This window comes from Aythya fuligula, chromosome 2 (assembly GCF_009819795.1).
Source record: "Aythya fuligula isolate bAytFul2 chromosome 2, bAytFul2.pri, whole genome shotgun sequence".
Lineage (NCBI taxonomy): Eukaryota > Metazoa > Chordata > Aves > Anseriformes > Anatidae > Aythya > Aythya fuligula.
In genome coordinates, this window is record NC_045560.1 from 16950313 (window position 1) to 16972067 (window position 21755).

General features: G+C 43.0%; 1 protein-coding gene across 4 annotated transcripts in view; it reads left to right on the top strand.

Annotated features, from left to right (window-relative positions):
* The first annotated feature begins 2455 nt into the window (after positions 1 to 2455).
* Positions 2456 to 21755, top strand: part of MPP7 (membrane palmitoylated protein 7) — a 146304-nt gene continuing 127004 nt past the window's right edge. For all 4 annotated transcript variants that reach the window (XM_032181658.1, XM_032181659.1, XM_032181660.1 and 1 more), the window contains exons 1-2: positions 2456 to 2513; positions 6366 to 6434. The gene's annotated coding sequence lies outside the window, so the exon portion shown is untranslated. The remainder of the gene's footprint in view (positions 2514 to 6365; positions 6435 to 21755) is intronic.

The following is a 21755-nucleotide window of genomic DNA, read 5'->3' on the forward strand; positions in this document are numbered from 1 at the left end:
GCTCAAGTGCTCTGAACAGAGTGGGAGACACCTGAGATGGCTCTGTTAAATTATGCAAGAATCCCAGCTATGCACAGCAGAAGTGCCAGTGTCAGGAGGTGAACACCAAAGCAAGCTTTATACACACACAACTGAATGTATTTAAAGTAGGAGTTCTCAAAGTTCTCTCAGGAGTTCTGGCCACATTTTGTAGAGACACCGTCTTACTTTCATTTCCCATTAATGATCATAAAACATCTGCGTGCCAGACACGGCAATTGCCTGCACGGAAAAATAATTTTAGGAAGGTATTTAATATGTTTTAGCTGCCTTGTAACAACAACTTAGCAACTGCAAAGAGCGAGGCCAAGACCTTGTGATCAGCTCACTCTTTAGAGACCACCAGGAAGGTTCTGTGGGCCCTACAGCGGTCTGCAGACACAGAACCACCTGCCTTGTCTTTCTGTGGCTGTGTTCCTTCAAGGGAGATGTAGGATGCTGCTTGTGCAGATTTCCAACCTTGTCAGCAAAACAGAGGAAAATTCCTCGGCCACATCAGTCACGTTTAAAGTGTTTCGAGCGCTAGTGTGTCAAAACAGCTTCTCTAGTGCCTTATTTCTTCTCATCCTTTTCCACCAGAGAATGCTGTAGGAGGAAATCAAAAGGCAACTAACTTGCCTGAGTTTAACTCCATAACTATATTTTGCTAATCTAGCTCTTAGACTTCCAGACTTGGGACAGATTTAATGACATTGGGATGTTTAGTTCTTAACTAATGTTGTATTGGAGAATGTCCTCTGAAGACAGCCGTCTCCCTGGGTCTGGAAAGAGCACCAAACCATGGAAAGCTCTTCATTCTCCCTAGGTTTGATATCTCCTGTGGTATCAAACGGGAGTGGTCAGCTGGCAGGAGCTGCTTTGTGTTGGGTTTGTGGAGCATACGCCCTTTTCCAAAACTGATGGAGGGCTCAGCCCACTCTTGCCAAACACTGTTTCCTATAATAGGAAAAGAACGGTCATACTTGGATGGGTACGATGGCAATTCATCTTTCTGGCTGGAAGCCTTGTTTTGGAGTTTTGTTGCTTAGAATCTGTCAGCGCTCTCATCCCGAGGAATTTAACTTTCTCCTACAACAGCTTGGCCTCAACTAGAAGTTTGCATGCAAAGTGGCAGAGCTCAGAGCCTAATTTGCCAAATGAGGTTAAGTCTGCAGAAATGAAAAAGTACTTGGGGGGTAGTCAACATAAAAAGAAGGAAATTATTAGCTTGGCACTTGTTTAATCTTGTTTAATTTGTTTAAAAGGAAGGTGAGATGAATATTTAAAGTATGGTCTTGAAAAATGCAAAACCTACGGATTTATCCTGAAACTGGGCTGTATTTCGAGGTGTCTAGCACCTCCAGGCATTGTAATTACTCTACATTACAATGATTTATGCCCGACCTAACCTTATATGTTCAACCAGTTTCCTCTCAGAAATGCTTTAGATGCTGATGGATCGCAAAAGGAAGGACCACGTCCCAGCTCTTTGAAGATACGGATAAGAAGGAAGTAATTGTTAATAACTTGCTGATCTCAACCAAAAATGATGGACAACATAATGAAACCGTGTGGTTCTGTAGAGTGCCAAAAACTATCATGATAAATTGAACAGGAAGAACAGGGGAGGTTCAATGAGATTAGTTGCACTGTAGCGATAAATCTGCCCCCAAAACCTCGGGTGTTCAGCAGCTGTTGATGCAGCCCAGTGGGCTGTTGTCACCATCAAAAACGTTTCTCAAACTTCTACTTGAAGACAACCCTGAAAAGCCCCACTCAGCATGGAATTGAAGCTGTCCAAGGACACATCCAATGTTGTATTTTGAGGATAGCAGAAACTAATCACACCAGTACAGCTTAGGGCTGCCCTGGTGTGAAGGGACCGTCCTGCACCCCGATTGCTGGTCCTTGTGTCCTTCAGACAACCATGCACCCCTGGGTGCTTCCCCCACATGGAAAGGGCTGGGAGAATCCTCGCCATGATCTGTTAGGTGAAAAACACCCCCACTAGGCAGACACCTGCCCAACACACAGTGCTTTATGTAGAGCTGGGGGCACAGTGTGCCCTGGGGGGGCACAGAGCCGTGCCTCAGTGTGCCCTGAGGGGTTACTGAGCCCTGCCCCATGGCCCCCACACACACCACAGGGGGGGGGCTCGGGGCCGCCTCAGCCCCTCACACCGCCCGTCACTCAGCGCCGGGGAGGCGGGCCTCAGCCTCCCCTCGGCCAATCAGCGCTCCTCCCCGCACCGCCCTCCCTGCCCTTATCCAATCAGAATCTTGCGGCCGCGGGGACGAGCGGCTGTTGGGCTCTGCGCGCTCCCGCCGAGCCCGACCCCCGGGGGGGCGGGGCCCGACCCGGCCCGGCTCGGCAGAGGCGGCGGGGCTGGGGCTGAGGGGAGCGGAGCGCGGCGCGGCTCGGCTCGGCTCTGCGGGCTGAGGGAGGCAGGGAGGCTGCGGCGACTCCGCCGCCACCAGCCGGCAGCCCGGCCGCAGGTAGGAGCCCGGAGCCTCCCCGGGGCCCTGGGGGTGGCCGTAGCCGCGTGTGGGGGGGAGATGTGGGGAGAGGGGAGGGGGCGGCGGTGCGGTCCCCCCGCTCCAAGATGGCCCCCGCGGGGTACCCCGGCGCGGGGCTGTGGCGGGGGCGCCCCCCGGCAGCGCCCTCAGCCCCCGTGAGGTGCCCGGCGCGGAATTTCCTCGCCTCTTCGTCACGGTTTATGTCTTCCGAGCCGGTTCTGGAGTTATAATTTCAAGTTTTCCTAGCTCCAGACCCTAGTTTTAATGAGATCCGCTCGTAACGCGTCGCTAACCCCATCTTTCGCGTATACATTTTAAAATAGTAATTAACGTTTCCCTCTGATTCTTTATCATCCTCCTTCAGGGATGTTTACTTCTTGGCGCTGTCTACAGGAAGGTCTTACTTAATTTACAGCTTTGTTATGTGCTTAATGAGAGCGCGCGATACTTTGGGGGATGCGGGCGATTAAATCTCTAATCTCACGTAGGACCGGCGGGGGGATCTCACGAAATGTCACCCTTGGGTTGGGCAAGGCTTCCCGTGCTCCACACCGTCATTACACGCCGGTTCTGAAAGCAGTCCTAAAGCAACAGCTAATTCGGGTTTTCGGGTTTGATCTCTTGGGGCTAGGGAATGAACGGAGGGGACCCGCGGGGTTCTGCCGTGCCAGCACAGCCAAAAGAGCAAAGCAGCAACCCAAATGGTGAGAAGTTGATTTAAATGAGCTCAGATTCTTAATGTGAACATCTTTCTACCTACATGTGAACGCTGGACAGGAGGCGGAGGAGGTCCCAGCGCCGCACGGTGCTGTCAAGTGGCAGGGAGCGCTCAGGAAGCGTTGCCCTGTGTTTGTGCGTGCTCTCCTCTCCAGGCATCCATTAGCAGTCCCCGTCAGAGGCAGGACACTGAGAGATGGGCCGTGGACCTCAGCTAAAGTGGCTTTTTGTGCGTGCAGTGAGCTGTCGTCTGTGTGCTAGCATTCAATTTGGAGTTCAATTTTTATATGAGGCAGGAGTTGGAGCTGTCAGCTTGTAACAGCACAGCATAAAAGTCAATACCAGATGCAGAGAAAGCTAGATAAAGATAATGTGCTATTACATTAGATGCTTATTTGCAATTTTGTTCAAATTTTCAGGACTTCCCAGCTCCTGATAGGAAGCAGTCACAAGTAAGCTTGCTAAGTGACAGCTCCCAGCCCTTTCCTGCGTGCCTGGTGGGAGTCCTGTGATTCTCACAAACATGCTGTTGGAAACTGCTGGAACGCCCATCTGTTCTTATGATGTTGCAGCGTTGCCTTTCACAGAAAACTGGAGCTTTGGTTGTGCTTTCCTGTGCTGAATCTCTCCTTTTTATGTGGCAAGCACCCGGGCATGCTCAAGCCTTTCGTTTATCTCTAGCATATGGAAGGGAGCAGAAGGGATCTAAGAAAAGTAGTTCAGTGGCATCTTTCCCCCTAAACTGGTTCTTCCATGTTAAGGATTATTGTAGAACTTGCTATGATAATAAGTAAAAGTAGGAAAAAATCTGGTCTTGCTGCTAGCAAAGTGTCTGTTAGCTGTCTCCTAGCGTACCTCCTCCTGAAAGCTGTTGCAGTGAATTAAGTGAGTTTCACCATCTAGAGCCAGGTGAGTTACGTGTAGAAGTCCTGAAAGCTTCCTGCATAGTTGTGCTAATACAGCTTAATCCTAGCCCGTGGTGAATATATTCTTCCTGCTCCATCACCGGGAAAGTTTTCTCCTGGTTGCTACTGTGCGTGGTTCATTAAGGCAAAGATATAGTATATTCACTTGTCCTTCACTGATTTTAGTCTTAGAAATACATAACAAGTAATTTATACCTGCTTTTAGTTGTGGGTATTTACCTCACAAGCAATATCTAACTTATGTAATATTTCTTGATGATCCGTATGGGTCCCTTCCAACTTGGGATATGCTATGATTCTATGATTCTTTGACCTGTATTGGTACTGAAGTACAGAGGCAGGCAGCAGGCATTACTTAGGACATTTCAGATAACATTTGCAGTGCAGTGTCCTTAACATCCCTTGACAGCTCAGACCATTTGCTCTGTCCCATGTGGTTATGGCAGCTCTGAGAACAGCTCTGGCTCCGCATTAGTGTATTTTCCAGGACCATTTTGAGGGTTACCATGAGGCCTTCAGGAAAATTCTTTGACAAGTGAGTTTCCAAGGACAGTGATTAATGTTACTTCGACATGCTCTTTCCTTCAGTTAGCAGTCTTGCATTTAGGGGAACACCAAAAATAGCTCGTCTGAAGATGCACAGAACTTTGCTTTGATGTTTTTGAAAAATATCTCTGTTCGTTATGCCTAGCAGGGAATATAACTTGAATTTCCCCCCCTCTCTGGAAGGATAACAAATTCCATGTGTTTTGAGCAATAGCATTAAGCAGACTAGTTCTGCGACCCCCAGGTTTTGTTCTGAAAATGGTTTAACAATCTACATTCTGAATCATGTTTAGAATGGACTTCATGTCCCACTTGCTAGCTATGGAGAAAAGATGAGCAGCTAATGTAAAAGGATTTCGGTATCTTTAATCCCTTGGGATCGCATCTTGTTACTGTGGCCTATGTCTTATTTCTGTTGCTTTTCAATTTGGTGCTGTGAAGGCTAATACGATCCTGCTATTGCTCTTCTTGAGTAACTCGAATGAAATCACAAGTCAAAATTCAGCCTCAATAAAAAAAATTTGGACAGGGCCCACTTGCAATATGTTATATCTTGAAGAAAGAAGATTTTAATAGAATAAAAAAATAAACAGCCACGCAATTCTTTGCTAGTTTTAAAGAACAAATCTCGAGCTTTCGCAGATCTTTAACTGCGTGCAGTGTAGTCAGTGGTGCAATAATTCTATCACAGACCTGCAGTGAGAAGCTCCTGAAATTAACTCATTCTTTACATCTGGAATGTCATCAGTATTTAAAGGTAGTCACTGAAAGAATCTGTGAACTGTACCTACAAACGATACTGCAAAGCCACAGAGACTTATACAATGGGAGGTGTGATCGTTGTCATATGCAGCGTGAGAAGGATACGGTGAAATACAAAAGCTGAAAGAGCAGCCCTGTCTGGAGGTTTTCTGCTGTTTTGACTTAAGCTCTTGCCATGCATGTAGAGGGTTCGCGGTGGTTCTGTTGCCCAAGCACCCTCTGTGCTGCGTTACGCCGTTGCTGCTCCTGCAGCTCATTGCCTGTGGGAACATCGGGGCTGGGAACATCAGGTCTTCTGCGCCCGCATGAGGAGGAGGCAGTGCACGATGCCAGGTGGAGCGTTGAAAAAGACGCTTGCTAAATGTCAGCGTGCACAGCTAGTGATGGTTTTGAGGTTATTGCTGGCTCTCCAAAGCAGAACGAAGCAAAGAAACGAGCACCTTTACTGTAAGCATCAAGTCACGCATGCTTGAAGGGTTTTTGAGTTTGGACTTCAAGAATAGTAGGAGAAAGCTAACCTGTACTAATTTGTACCCAGACTTGTGGTGTTCACATATAAAATGTGATTATGTATGTATGAAGCCTTATGGATGTTTATAAGGTAGATGAAGCTTACTTAGGCATATTTTGAGATAATTTTGTTTAATTACTCCTTTAAGATGAATTTGCCTAGGGTAGGCATGGATGCAGAACAATTAGCAACTCATCATCCCCCCACCCCACACCCTAAAAGTCTCTTCTGACTCTTATTTTTGCAAGGTTTCGTAGACAAATGATTGTTAGGAGTACATGCTCTTAACGTTTAGAATAAAAGCATGAAGATACTTCATGTTTCCAACCCTAATGTCATAATACTAGTAGCCTTTCCTTTTTTCTTCAGGTTCCATTGAATCTACAGTCTGGAAAATGTGTATCTTAAGTCCACCTTGAAGTAAAGACAGCCTTACAGGTAGGATTACTTTGTGAATACTCCTCTGCCAAAAGTTTTCTGATACTGGATTAGACTGTCACTTGTTTTCTCTGGTCCTTGACAGCATGTGGATTGGGATGAGAGACCAAGAATAGTGTTATATGCATCTTAGTATTGGTAAATAATGCTGTGAAATGCTGGTGGACCAATATATGGGATAAAATTTCTTAATTCTGATGGTGTGCTGCTTTATTGTCTTATAGAGACAGCCTCTTTAAGTCAAGAATGATTACATTTTCTTATGGTGTTTCAGTGTATATGATGGAATAAGTTCTGAAAAAATAGGAAAGCGTGTTGCTAATTCAGCCAACTGTTAATGACTAACTACAAAATAAATTATACTATAAATCATATAACATGTTCAAGAGTAGAGTAAAACTGCTTCAGAGCTACTAATTATGTCTTAGAGCTTGGAAATGTCTATATCCATTTATATAAAGAGCACTGAAAATCTTTATTGCACTCATAATGTATTGTTTGGTGGACTGAGCTTGGCTTTAGCAAATGAGTCTGTTCCAAAAGGAACAATATTGTTTCGTATATGAAATCCAGAAGTGCTGTTTCATTGACAGCACACCACAAATGCTATCTAAAGAAATGGAACTGACGTTGTTAATTATAAATAAGAGCCAAGTATAAATATTTCACACACTACGTGTGGCCAAATCAGAATCAGAAGCCTCAACTGGCTGGTGGAGAGGTTTCTTTTTCTATTTTTTAAGATGTTGCAAGTTCAGCTGGTAGAAAGGCTTCTGTTTTTGTCACAGTTTATAAGTCTTGCAGAAGAGAACTGATCTAAAGCAACAGCCGTAAGTTTCTTCTCAGGGGCTTAACCGACGCAGTAATGAAGTTTTTCTGTGGTCTAGCAGATCCAGCGATAGAGGTTTTCAATGAAGTAGCTGTTGGCGAGCAGTTAATTATCTCATTGTAATCTGGGTCATTTGGGAAGCTGTGAACACAGTTAACTTCTGTGCTCTGACAGCGTTGTGAGCAGAGTGTGTGCGCAGGGGGAAGCTGAAGCTGCATCGTCCTGACACTGGCACTGCTGGAGAAGTCACCAAAACCACCTCCTGAACGAGTAGCTCGCTCCCTAGCTAAGGTGTACAGAGGGTAAAGTCTATCAGGAACATGAAATCTGTGTTGTGTGCGTGTCGGATCTCCAGTCCTCGCTCCTCCCCTCGTGCCCTCGCTCCCCACTCGCCCTCCCACCAGCCCGAGGCGCGGCTCCCACCGCGGGAACAGCAGCCCTTTGTGAGCTGCCTTGTCTGGGCACTCCCTGCCCTGCCCTCCCTGCTGCTCTCTCGCCATCTGTAAATCAGGGAGGCTCTGAAAGGAGCCCTTTGCTGCACAGTGCCCAAAGTTAGCTGGTTCCATAACTCCTGGAACACGTGTAGGTAACGTAGAGCTTCGGGCAGGCCAACCTCAGTGCTAGCAGGTTCTTTCTGATGGGGAAAGGAACATCCTGCATCACCGAGCTGTTGTAGGGTTCTTATCCAAGGATCCAAAGCTGTTAAATAACATCAGAATTAGATGCTAGATTTTTTTTCTTGCGCTAAAGAGACCCTTCAAGTGCTACAGCCCAGTAGTCGTACACTGCTCCAGTAGAGTGGCGGTGTGCGACTCCCTGCTTTGAAAGCTTGTTATGTGTTTGAAATACGACACGAACTGTGATATGGACCACCTTCCAGCTGCCACCACCAGGCCGAGGGAGGGCATCAAAATGGCAAACGAGCCTCAGGGGATAAAACTGTGAATGGCATGCTTTGAGTGCAGGCTGAGTGCTGCGTTTGGCCGTCAGATGACGGCCCTGCGAGTCATGCGGCTGGGTGGCGAGACCTGCAGCAGGTCAGGTGAGGTGAGCGTGCTGCTTCTCAGCTGAACTGTCTAGTTTCAAGAAATTGGGATGTTTCAAAAGGAGACCAAAAGCAGCATGCAGCAGCTGAGTGGTCGGTCATCAAGCAAGCCGATTTTTGGAAGGAGCTTAGGAAAGGTACGTACTGACACCCAGCAAGTGCCAGGAGTTCCCTCTGTACGTGTCTGCTGCAAGACAGCTGCTTCTGACTTACGGTGTGCACCCAGACCAACAGAGAGAATGTGACCAGAAAGAGCTGACTCCAGGACTGCGGCAGTGGAGGAAGATGTCTTCCTGGGCAACGGGACCTGCAGACTTCTGCCCTAGGTGCAGCAAAAGAAGGGCTGGCAAGGCAGTTACTGGAGGGAGCAGGGGCCAAAGGAGCAGCTTGGCAACGGGGAGAAAAGTTGAGAACTTCATTACGCCACCTGCAAACAGCTTTTGTTTCCTAGAAACTATGAGAAATGTTTTAAATGTTTTCTAACACTGAGTTGTATTCAATGAGGTGTTTGAAGTCCTGATTTCGTGATAAATGTGTTTATCACTTAATAAAGATCATTTAGATTCATTCTTATTAGGGCTTTTCACTGAACTTTCCCACCATGATAAATGCAGACTGTTAAGTGCCTTCGTTTCAATGGGGAAAAAAGATGGGAATAGAAGGGTGTTGAACTAATGAAGAAGCTTGTCAGAAAGGAAGAGTCTGTAGCTGGCGTAGCTGTGGAGGAAGAGTTCAGGTATTTTAGGTACAGGAAGACATTGTAACAGAGTTAACTAACTGGAAAAATACACAGGACCCATAATAACCAATGTCTAATACAAAGATAGGTGGTCTTGGTCCAGGAACTCTTTACCAGTGGTTAGCTTCTGTTCAGCAAATCAAAGGGAGTAATGGATTTATTTCTATTACTGTTAAGAATTTTAACATCCTGTAGGAAGAGAGTTTTTAGTCGAATCCTCTTTTTACTGCTCTACAAATAGAGGCAGACAGCATCTGTAACATAATGCTTAATTCTCTAACTTGGTTGTGTAGGTGGCCGACTGTAATCGATGATGACAGTTGATTAAATGCCACTTCGTTAATGTTGAATTTCCATTTTATTCCTCAGCCTTCAAGCTGTATCACACTATTTAACGAGTTCTGGCTAGTGGTTTTGGCTTCGTATGGGTGATGGCAATTAAATTTGAAAGAAAACAGGAGACATTCTGGGTGCTTTACGTGAGTAGTGAACTCACCGTTTTGCATACCGCTGCCTCACTTCAGGGAATTAAATGCCCCACCTTAATTAATCACTTATTCTAAATTCCCTAATGCTTTCATCTAGCTTGGATGTAGCATTAACATTTAAAATGCGTGTATCAGTTCAATAGGCACGTACATTACATATCAAAACACTGCAGCTTATTAAAATCAGCCTGCTGTCATCACAGCTAAAAGCCTGGGGGATGACGTGGAGCCAGCAGGTGCACTGCATGTATTCACAGGATGGAAAACGGGCCTGGTGGTACTTCAGGAGAGAAAACCTCTTCATTTTATGAATGGAATATTTCTAGGCTCCTGAAGACACTGTGTGCCCATTGATACAGTCTAACGTCAGGCTAAAGCTAATACCTTTAATGCCATACTCCAGGAATAGAAAAATGTTCATTTAAGTAATTGGACCTGGTGTGGCTGCTCAGTGTGTTTGTATTAAGTTTTTAGTATGGCAGAGCAGCTACGTAAGAAATCTCAATTAACACATTTGCCCACCCTGTGAAGACCCAAACAGTAAATGAAGTTACTCCCAGTTGTGCAAAAAGCAAATGTCGTCTTACAGTTTGGTGCTTCTGGCTAAATATTTGCCTGCTGGTTTGCAGCTTGTGCACTTCCTCAGCACTGGGATGAGAGGAGGAGTCCTCCATCAAGGAGTCCCTAAGCACCACATCCAACCTTTGTGTCTACCTGTCTCCATCCATTTCCTTGCAGCCAGCTGCTTCTGATTCCCTGGCTGGTCAAATGCAAATGCTGATTTCCCTTCTCTCCAGGTGGAATCGAGAGGACCATGAGCAAAGGGCTAAAGTTTCCCTTTGTGCCCAGTTAGTGCTGGCCTTGCAACCTACGTGCTCTTCTATCTTATATGAATTTAAAGCATATGTTACCGTCTTTCTCACAGGGGTTGTTGCTCATTCTGCCTTAGCAAATCTTAGTGCCTCACTCCTGTTGCTGCCTTGCATCTTCTAATGAGATTTTGTTCTTCTTCATCTCTTTTGCTGCTGTCAGAGAGAAACAGATTTCTGCAGTATTCTCAGAACACTTTTCAGAGACCTCGTAAAATGTAGTAACTACTCTAATACTAAACTACTAAATGTAGTAATGCACTGCTCTGAATCAGAAAGTAATGGCTGGGCCTGTTCTTCTCCACAACTCATTCCTAAGCAGTATGCCGAGATGTTATCTCCGCACTGGAATGCAGACTGAAGAGATGAGCCATGGCATGGGCATAGATGGCAGCTGACAGCCTTGCTTCCACAGCAGAGAAGTGAGAATGTGCCACAGCCAGCATGAAAGCTTCATGTCTGGTTACTTTTTGCCAAATGTTACATTTTTTTTTCCACATTGTTATCGCTGCTGGATAGAGATTGTAATAGAAAAAGTAACCTGAAATCTAGTGTTTGTATTGTAGCAGAGACACTTAGAAGTAAGCACCTAAGTTAGAAGTTACACACACATGGGAAGCTACACATTTGTTTTTATGTTTTTATGCATAAACTCCCTTTTGTATGCACATTTCCTATACATAAAAATTATTTTAGAGTGTGTGTACTGAAGCACAAGACAGCCCTTACTGTAAGGAGCATGGGTTTGTTTGTGTGTGTGTGTCTACAAATCCTACTTTTGACCTTGAAAGTTGAGATAACTCTTGCAGCACTCCTCTTACCGATGAGTCTTTCCTGCCTCCTTTGGCAATGGGACATTTCCTAGGCCAAGGTGGGGGGAAATATGTTAGTTGCTCACCATTCTTTTGATAAAACCAGCACATTTCAGGAAAAAAAGGTTGGAAGAGAATATCCTTGGAAAAAGGAAAGCTCAAGGGAAAGCTAACGTAACCTACTGGATCTTACATGAATCTTGTACGTAAAAGAGGGATGGAAAAGACTTTAAATAAAAAATAAAATAAAATAAAAACATTTTAAGGATTCAAGAGATGAGCTACTCTGATCTCCAAGTAGGAAACTGGTTCCAGCCCTAGCGTTTGGATTCTGGTTATGAATTAATGTCACAGTCCTGCTGTCTAGGTCAGTGGTTCCTAGGCAGTGACCCGTCTTGTCAAGGGGCATTGTGTTCTCCATTTCCTTTTTTTTTGTTAGACAATGCCAAAGAGAACAGTATGAGCAGGCTGGCTTGGGCTTCTCCTTAGAAAGTTCCTGACCTGATGCTGAGAGCTTGCCTCCATGTCGCTCAACCAGGCTGTGTTCTGGAAGGCAGATTTCTTTTGCTATTGCTTAACCCTCATCAGAGGGTCGCTGGTTTGACATTTTGGTGTCAGAGTCTTTAGCTTGTGACTTGGCATGCAATTGTACCAGCTGCCAGAATGACCTATGTAGGGCTGGGAGCTTGGTATTAAATATAAATGAAGAAGGGAAAAATAAACTTGGTATTAAAACTGCAAGTTTACGTGACTTTGTCAGCCTGGTACTTGGCGTAAACAACATGCTTGAGATCCAGAATTTGTGTGCAGGAGTCACCCCATTCAAGCTTCAAAGATGGCATTTCTGAAAGTATTGTTTCAGAATAATATGCTTAAACGCACACAAGCACACACCAAATAACCAAACTTGCCACTTTGGGCACGTTTTTTTGCTGTCATTGCAATGGCATAGCAAAATCCTTCAGCCTGCTGGAGCCTGACCAGGGTTCAGCACAGGATAGTAGCAAGGATGTCTGATGGGGAATCCTGTCAATTTTCCATGGGAGAAGTCTGGAAGAAGCAGAAGAGGGTAAGATAGTGTTTCTTACTGCCCAAATGTTTTCCAAGTGCTAGAAGTTAGTTCTGTGTAGACAAATTTTCCTTTTATTTGCTTCACAATGCTTACAGTGTTTCTGAAGAGTTCAATTTTTATGTTTTTAGTACAAACATGGGTAAGGACCCATGGGGTAAAGGCAATTTGTGACCCAAAATACTCTTTCTAACAATTCTGGTTCAACTTAAGTTTGTGCAAAGGTGAATTATGCTTCAAGCAATTTGTGTGCTTATGGTTTTGTAATTTCCAGAGGAATGAAAGCTGTCTGAATGTAGATTTCATCATCCTTTTCAGCTACTTTTGGGTCAGACTGTCAAATATAAACGGCAGCATGCACATAGATGGTATCGCAGTAATTCTGTAATTTGATATCAAATCTTGTAGCAAAATAACCCAAACAGTCTTTGAACTCCTTAGATCTAAAATTCATTGTTGTATGCCAATGTAGGCCTTTCTGGATGTGTAGGGAGCAACACAGCTGAAGCTGGGAGCAGTAACCCTGCTGCTGGTACCAGAGATCAGCTCCTGGACTAAGAGGAGCCTGTTACATAGCCCAAGGAGCACAGGTCTTTGGTACTCTGAGAAGAAAACTGATCAAAGGCTGGAGGTGGAGCAGCACTAAGGATTTGTAAGTGGTCACTTGAGCTTTGCATCTGTTGCTGAGGTCCAATTTACTGAGATTAGTAGGGTAGGTCAAGTAAAATATGTCCTCTTACGCTGAGCAGAGCCAGTGGGAAGTCCTTGGTAGTATCTTCTTTCAGCATACTTTTTTTAAGCTTGTCTGAATTATACAGTCATATGTCTGGAATATACTATAAATCAGCTCTGCGGGCACTTACAGTCAATGTAAGTGTGTGCTATTCTGATGACAAGTCTAAAAAAGTGTTGGTATTCTAGTATAACCAGATGTACTGAAATAGTAGAGCAAAATGTGGTGTGATACAAACTAAGAATGGATTGTAACATTCTCCTGCAGCTACCTTGCTCTGTGCTTCACCAGGAGAATAAAGCTGAGAAAATGCAGTTTTATTTTCTGTAAACTTTACTGCTCAGACACAAGTTTTTTTTTTTTTTTTTCTTGTTCTGCTAAATGTTTCTGTGTGTTTGACCACAATAGTTTTGCAAGGGGTTAGGGAGAGGGGAAATCAACTGCAAAAAGGAAGCTGAAATGGTGTGTTAATGAAGGGTGGTCTCCTGATGAGAATGTAGGAACTTGTCATACTTTCTTCAGAAGTGACCAGGAGAGGATGTTCAGGAATAAAGAGCAATAATGGCTGTAGAGCAGCCTGTGTTTTGGTGTAGCAGCCTGGCTGTTGTCAAAACTTGGGGCTCTGACAGGCTGTGTCAGCTCCGTTCTGTTCAGCAGCCACTGAAGGACTCGTTCTCAAGATGTCTCAAGTGCTTACCTGAACAGTTGGGCTATGGCTATTATAACTTAACCTAGATATTGTATAGAAAAAAATATTTCCTATAGTTTGCTCTTCTGGCTGCTGCCAGGTAATTTCCTTGAGCATCCTAAGCTTTTGGTTTATAAGAAATAGGAAATAGTTTTGTTTCAGTTTGCTTTACGGGTACGGTTCCTGATGAGCACTCACGCTACACCCTCAGTCGTTGCGTTTTGGTATGGGCACGTAGAAGGGGAACAGTAGATGCGTGATGTGCTCAGTGACTTTGTCTATAAACAGGTGGAGTCAATCAGCCAAAAATACTATGCTGTTTGTCTTCGATTTCAGGTAATAAACAAAGATATGAGATCCTCCTCCCACTCCCCACCCCCGGCCTGGACCCAGTAGGATGAAATGGTCTCCCAGCTTGAAACACTCGTAGGTGGAGGCAAATATTCTTTATTAGACCAGCTCGTGTACTTCATTATGTACGTCTTAGATGTCAAGCAAGTGGAAAGGTTGGTGAGCCTGAAAGCCCATCTGCTCTTCAACCTGTAATGCTTGGTCTGAAAAAATAAATTTCTGCTATGAAAGTACGGGAAGCATGGTTGTGAGTCTAAGGCATTTGTGAAAAGATCCTCTGTGAAGTTTATTCTTGGCGAAGTTTGTCCCGCGATGACATTGATGCGTTTTTGCTTTCTCTGGTCTAATTATTGGTGGGTACTGCCTGGCAGATGGTTGTATCTTCGAGCTGTATCAGAGCGATGCTGTTTGGTTGACAGTTATTGTTCTCCCAGGAATGTGGGACAGGAAAGGAGCTCCCTATTCATCAAGTTTATTTCCATGCTCTTGTAAGCCTCAGCGTACAGCCATAGCCATATGGAGCTCTGCCTCAAAACCAGCTGGGCCTTTCCCCCCACGACTTTAATTAGAAGCCTGTTCCGGAGCTAAATTGTGCTCAGCATGGGGAACCTACTTGCGGTATTCAGCGTCAATTTGTTCAAGATCAGTTGGCGATAACCAGGTCGTGTGCCAAGATTGTCCTTTTTGTTTAATATTTGTTCTTCTTCTTTTGGACTTACCATGCTGTGTTTATGCCCAGGCCTTGCCTTCCTGCTCGGCTTTTCCCAGCTAGGCTGAGGCCAAGTCCCCGTGGAGACCTGGAAAGGTGGCGCAAGGTGAAGGTATGGGTATGGGTGCTCGCTTGCCTGTGCTCACACAGCAGGTTTTTCCAGTTGCTTCAGCAGGGTGTGCCTTATTCTTTGTACTGCTGCTGATAAAAGGAGCAAATAGTAGCTTCCTTGTTGCTGCAGTGTACAGGAAGACAGAAAAATCTGTATTTTAAACCCTGAGACTGTTGCCTAATCAGCAGGGACTTGGTGAATGTCCTCTCAGTGAGAAATGCAGACGATCCTATGAAGGTGTTGAAGGCACCCCTCCAGTGCACGGGTTCCACCTTTTTCCCCCCGCAGGCTGTGAAATGTTCGGATCACTATTCTGTGGCTGATCTGCGTGGGCAAATTCCTTCTGCATTTTTAATGGGTTACTGCAAAAATCTGTGATCAAAGATAAGCCAGACCTAGCACATAGGAACAAAAAAATGGACTTACGCTGAAATATTTCTCTAATATTTATAGGTGCTTGCTACTCTTCAGGCTTTTGATAAATTGAAGTGCACTTCAGAGGTTTGTATTCTTAAGATATTAATGAAGGATGTAAAAGGCAGATGTGTTTTGTAGAATTTACAAGAAATTAAAGAGTTTGAAAAAGCTTCAGTAGGAAAACCTGACCTACTTTCCTTCCACTTAGAATCCTAAGCGCTGATGTGTTGGAAAAAGTAAAACAAACACTTAGCAGTGTTTATAATGCACTGGAAGGTTTTATATCCCAGGTTTAAAAAAGAACTTAAGCCTTCTAATGTTCAACACTGCGGCTCGTAAAGATTAGGCTCCTGGCTACAGAAGTACGGAGGGAGGCACATTAGGGCCAGATGCTGATGGGATTGATTGCTTGGCTAGAATTTGACAGCCATACTGGGGAGTGCTGGGGCAGTGAAGCTGGTGGTAGGAAACTAGGCTGTACCTTAGGCATTCATGTAAGCCTTGTATTAATTAGAAACTAAATTCCTTACCACTTCCTGCAGTTTTCTGTTAGGAAGATGCTTTTGCTACCTGTATGCGCAGGCTATAATGGAAGATCCAACTATGAAGCTACTTCCCAAGCTGAAGAAACATCGTTCTTGTTAGTTCCTAAGTGATGTAACGCTTGGGTGAAAAGTTCCTTCTCTCTTCAGACAAAAAAGGCAGGATTACTGAAAATGGAAGATCTTAGAAGGTGATAACCTAGCTGGGAAACTTATTAGCTCTTAAACTTCTGAAGCATCAACTTCCAAAACCAAACTTAGTGGGTGTGTTTCCATATATGTGTACCTCCACGTTGCCTGTTCCCTATGTGAAATGGGAGTTTCATTTGGGCAAAGTTGACAAGAGAATGAAATTCAGCCAACTTAATGGGTTATTTACCTTGGAAAAAAAAAGTTAAAAATTTTACTCCATGAAACCATGAAAATATTATCTATTGCTTCTTAGCTGAAGCCTGATAGATCTGGAGTTCTCAGTGTGAGACAATCGTTGTCTCAGTGAATGAATAATTTCTTCAGCTCTACAGTTCCTGCATGCTATGAAACGTGCTGTGATATCGGAGAAAGGTGCCTTGGCTTTCTGTGGCAGTGTGCACAGAGGGTGATTGGATGGTCCTTCCTTACTGGAAAAAGGGGGCGTGTCATGCCCTGAATGGTTTGTATGGATCGGGTGAAAACGTGAGGATGGAAACTCATCGGCAGAATGCATGGGTTTGATATGTGCCAAAAATTCTGCAGCTCTAAGAGAAAGTGGCTTATGTTCAGTTAACCCAATTCCCAGGGTCTGTGCATTTAATGTGCTGCAACAGGATGCATTACTCATTTCTTTGAAAGATAATCTATAAAGTAAGGAAAGAAGCACTCATGAAAATTATTGTGAACACTGGTATGATTGCACCCTTTTGGGGTTGGCTGTGAGGTGGAAGGAAAATGTGTGCGTGCAGAGAGCCCTTGTGGGTTCGTTTTTTGTGCCCTGTGTTGTCTGGAGTATGGAGCAAGTGCAGTCCACACATCTGACCCGTAAGACATCTTACCTTAACGTGGTGTAGTTTTCAGAGTTGGCACAGCACATTGCAAGGAGCACATGTGCAGTGTCTTAGATACCTCAACGCATCAGCTTCTGCCAAATTTCACTCGTGTTTCCAAATGTAATATTATGCTTGTGTCCTATCCTCTCTTTGGCACTGGATTCAAACAGCACCTGTTAATGTTAAGAATAAATGAAGTTACTGTAATGTTGAGGATAAAGAGGTTTTGGTGAAAGAAAATTGGATACGAGATTTAGATTTGCTGCATAATTAAATATTTCAAACGGAGGTGTTCTACTTTGGTTTTACTTAGAAGTCAGAAAGTGATATTTTAATGTCAGGACATGCCTTTTTACTGAAGTCTTCCAGGAGCTGATGTTTGCTGATATTCAATCCAAACATAAGTAACAACCTGAGACACACTGGAACATCACTCTTCCACGGGGAGATGAGTACGTTTTCTGGAAGCTTGTAATTCCTCTGTGCATCGGCTGATTCTCCTTTTGCATTTTAATCAGCATTTACAGATTTATGTGGCTTATTGATATTCCTCTTCAGTTTGACAGCTGAAGAATAACAACTGTAAGTATGAACCTTAGGTTAAGGCTTGCATTCTGTAGCCAACAATAATTTGTTCTGGCACTATACAGTAGAACAGTAAAACAAAGCTTTTTTTGCTGCTTCAACCAGCAAGCATTGGGGAATTTATTAAATCCGGTACTGCTTTGGAAACTACAGTGCTGAAACTGCTTCAAACCAGTGAACGTCTGTGCTGTGATTGCTGCTACCGTGAGCAGTGGAGGGTGATGTTATAGATGCGTGACTGTTTTTCTGTCTAATGCCCTACCTGTCTTTTCAGAATACGGTTTTAAACTAATGTCTTCTCTTTAAGATTGAAGAAAATCTTAGAAAAAAAAAAAAAAAAAAAAAGAAAACAAAATTCTGAAGGGTCATAGATAAAGAAGCACAATGATTTAAGCACTCTTCTGTCTCTACTGGGAAGAAAGGAGCATGAAGGAGATGGTGATACCCCTATTAGGATGTAGGCAAGGAAATGACTGGGAAGAGGAATCCAGTGCACTGCTGCTCAAAATCAACAGTGTGTAGCTCCTTGGATGGAAAAGGAGCAGTAGCTGCTTGTTAAGGACCAAAAAGGGTTGTTAAGGATCTAAAGGGATCATAAAGAAGTTGGGCAGTGCCCACCTTGCACCAAGAAATGTCATTATCAAGACAGATGTTCACCTAAGTAAATTGCAGAGGAAGGGTAGCACTGATGTAATGACACAGAGCTGATTGCATTTCCAATACCTTTATCCCTTAATAATCATACAAACAGTTGAAATTCTCAGTAAGGAGTTAAGAGAACTAGCAACTTTAGCTGAAGAACACAGTTTTTAGAAGTTCTGGTAAATGCATGTTACTGACATTGGAATAAGTGGGGCAGAAGGAGCCTCTCCCACAATTTCTCATCATAATAGAAATACCTTTTTCCTCTCCATCGAAAACTAGGCTTACTTCAGTTTGATTTGCTTGTGCCTGGTTGTGTCCTGTTCAAATGTCAGTCCTAACTTAGAAGCTCCAGAGGCATCCTTCCCAATAAATCATTAATTGGAAGTAACACAGCGCTAGTTTTTTGGTTTTTTTTTTTTTGAATATTGAAATGGCTCATGATAGACAGATACTGTTTTAATATTATTCTAATGGAAGTGCTTCCTCTTCATACTTTTTCAGTTGTTCACTCACTAGAGACATGTGAAATAAATGTACTGCATTAGTTGATCTGTTGGGATACAGAAAAAAGAAGATAATGGATTCTAGTTTGATCTGCAGGAAGGAAGTAAAAAAAAAAAAGTCTTATATTAGCCACATTTTTAGCTTTTCATTGAACTCAACAAAAGGATAATATTATTGCTTTATTTAATTTCATGAAAAAAAATCTGTTTAATTTAGAAAGACTGATTGATTTATGCCTCATTTTCCTAGATCATCACTAACACTCGAACCATTTTACATACCTTCTGGACACAGATTGTGAGCTTTGTTCGGTTGGTTTTGCTGCATTGCCATCTTGCTTCAAATTCATTCTCCTGACATGTACTCAGTAGCTAAAACTGAGTATGCCCCTTACAAAAACGTAAAGGAAATTTTTCATAGTCTGCAATGTCTGAACATGTATCATCAGCTTTTCTTAAAAAAAAAAAAAAGTGTTACTGTCAAATTACAGTGGAAAATGTTTTATTAGTATTATCTATTACTATTAGTGGAGAAATAAACTATTGGAAACTCTTAACTTATGATTGTTAAAAAAGCACATTACTTGCTTTCTTGAATAACACAATTCATGCCACAATTTTATCACCATTTCTAAAATTCCTCTTACGTCCTTTCTTAATTTGCTGTGAATGATGCCATTATTCTGCCGCTCACTTGAGCTCATAAACAGGAAGATGTTTTCCAAATTCAGCATCGTGTCAAAGCTGTATTTAAATCCTACTCATTTCAAATCACATAATAATAGCCATGAGATATGTTCATTCTTAGGCATTTGAACATTGAAAACACTTTGGAGCGCATTATCTCTTTTGTCTGCTATTGCAGCATTTGTCTCTTCTCGTAATATGCAGCATCGAGTCCTGCTTATCTCTGCAACATAATTCTGCTGCAGAGATTTCAACAGGCTGTTGCTTTGATTTTGTCGTTCTCACTCTTCTGCAGGATTCCTCTTCCTTGTCGAAGTAAGCTAGCTTGACTCCAACTTCTGCTCTGCAGTGCAGTGCTGACGGATGGTCTCTGCATCTTTTCAAAGCACCTGTTTTGTACAGCAGTCCCTAGAGCATCTCGTATAGCTGGGTGGTTGCTTTCTGAGTACACGTGTATCTTGCATTACAAGTAACGTTGCACTGTAATTTTTAGGGCGTGTACTTCAATTTTGTAGTTCTAATTAACTTTTCCAGCCTTTCAGAGATGGGCAGAACATAGCTGGGAATTTGAGCTTAATCACAAGTAAAATTCTGAAGGAGATGTCTTAAAGCTGCTGACCAAATGTACAATATCTCTGCGATGTGTCCAGCCTAAATCTTTCATAGTCGAGGGATCTGAAGTCACAGGCTGCAAAATTAATGACACATGCTAAGTGGTTAAGAATCTGAATGTTTTCATACGTGAGACATAATTGCCTTAATACAACTCCAAGTCTAAATTAAATTATTGTTTTCAAATAGTCAAATAAGTTGATCAGGTATGGAAAAAACAAGTTAAGATATACTCATAATTTCTAGTAAATCATGTAAGTTCCAAGAAATGAAGCATGAACCAAAACCAGGAATTTTCCAGTTTGTTTTCTCACTGTAATTTAAGTAACTAGCTGGTTTTTGATCCTTTTTAGTGCACCTAACTTCCTATTAATTCATATAGGAGTTGGTCACAAGTTTAGCACGAGTAAATGTGTAGGACAGATGGAAAAAAGATAGGGATGTTTGCCATGCTGAGACATTCCAGTTCAAAACAAAAGTACAAGTGCTTGGGCAGACTTCTTTTGCATCATGATGTCTGTGTATTAATGGAATTCGGAGAAAAGAAGGCAAACTTAATTTGCTAAGATCCAGTGAATAGATGTATTCAGCTTCCTATTAAGTAATTGCATAAGGAATTTTTCACTTTAATGAGCACTCTGAATCCTTTCTCTCTTGTTTTTCTCTTTTCCCATTAGATATTTACCGTCTTAAATGTTTCTTATCACCTTCATTGATACTGCGTTTATTTCTCAATCAATTAAGAAGTGATTGTAGCAGTAACTTGTAATGACTAGCTTAAGGCAGTGTTGAATTTCAAGGACTTTATTATGTGCTGAAGAGCTGTGGTTTAATGCGTGAACTTGTTAACATCTTTTTTTCTAAAAGGGGAGAATGTTCTCAGGCAGAAGCATCTTGCAGAAAGGATCAAAAGGCAGATCTGTGCTTGTGAGTTGGTTAAAAAGATGTTATGTTGGTCAGAACTTAATATTTAAAGATAATGATTTTCTTATTATAACAGGAATAAAAAGTACTGTGGAAAGACAGCTTGTTGTAACAAATGATCTTGGTTGTTGTATTCTAGAGTCTTCACGAACTGTGGATGCCAATTTCATGTTTTGTTTGCCGTGTTCACCAGACATGCCAGGGAAAACAACTTCTACATCTATGTTTAAACATAATGTCGAGCTATTATTTTATATGTTTATTTCACAGCTGACGGCTGTGACAGCCTGCATGCCGGTATTTGCATTAGAGTTCTTCTGGTCGTGATGATTTTCGTATGCAGTTAGGAGTTACTGCACATGGCACCATTATGCCTCCTCATCCTGCTGGAAATGGGTTTGGTTCGCTTTTATTTGGGATAAACATAGAAGAATTTTCTGCACGCTCATACGTATTTGGCTTTACAAACGCTGTTTTCATTTAGCTTATTTACTACTGTCAGAAGATATTTTTGAATTGCACCATAAATAAAAGCCCCCCTTTTGCTATCCTGGTGACAAGAAATAGTTGTGGGTTTTGGTTTTTGTTCTGAAAGGAATTAGGGACAAGGAGGACAAATGGAAGCAGGGTGGTGAGGCTGTGGGCTCCTTCTTTTTTCCCAATGAGGGAAGACAAATGTGGCATCAGAAGTGGAGCAGGTGTCCCTGTTCCATCACCCAGCGCACGTCGCGTGAAGTGGTGGGTGTTGAATTTTCTGACCTAGTTACTGCGTAGGGGCAGGGACTGGGCCCTGACTTCTACTCACATGTAAAAATGTTGGGAAGTTCCTGAGCTTTTGTATAGATGGATAGGAAGGGAAAAAACCATAGCCTGCTTCTAAACTCCTGGACAAAACAATATTACCATCAAAATTTTGTCAGTACCTGAACATTTGCAT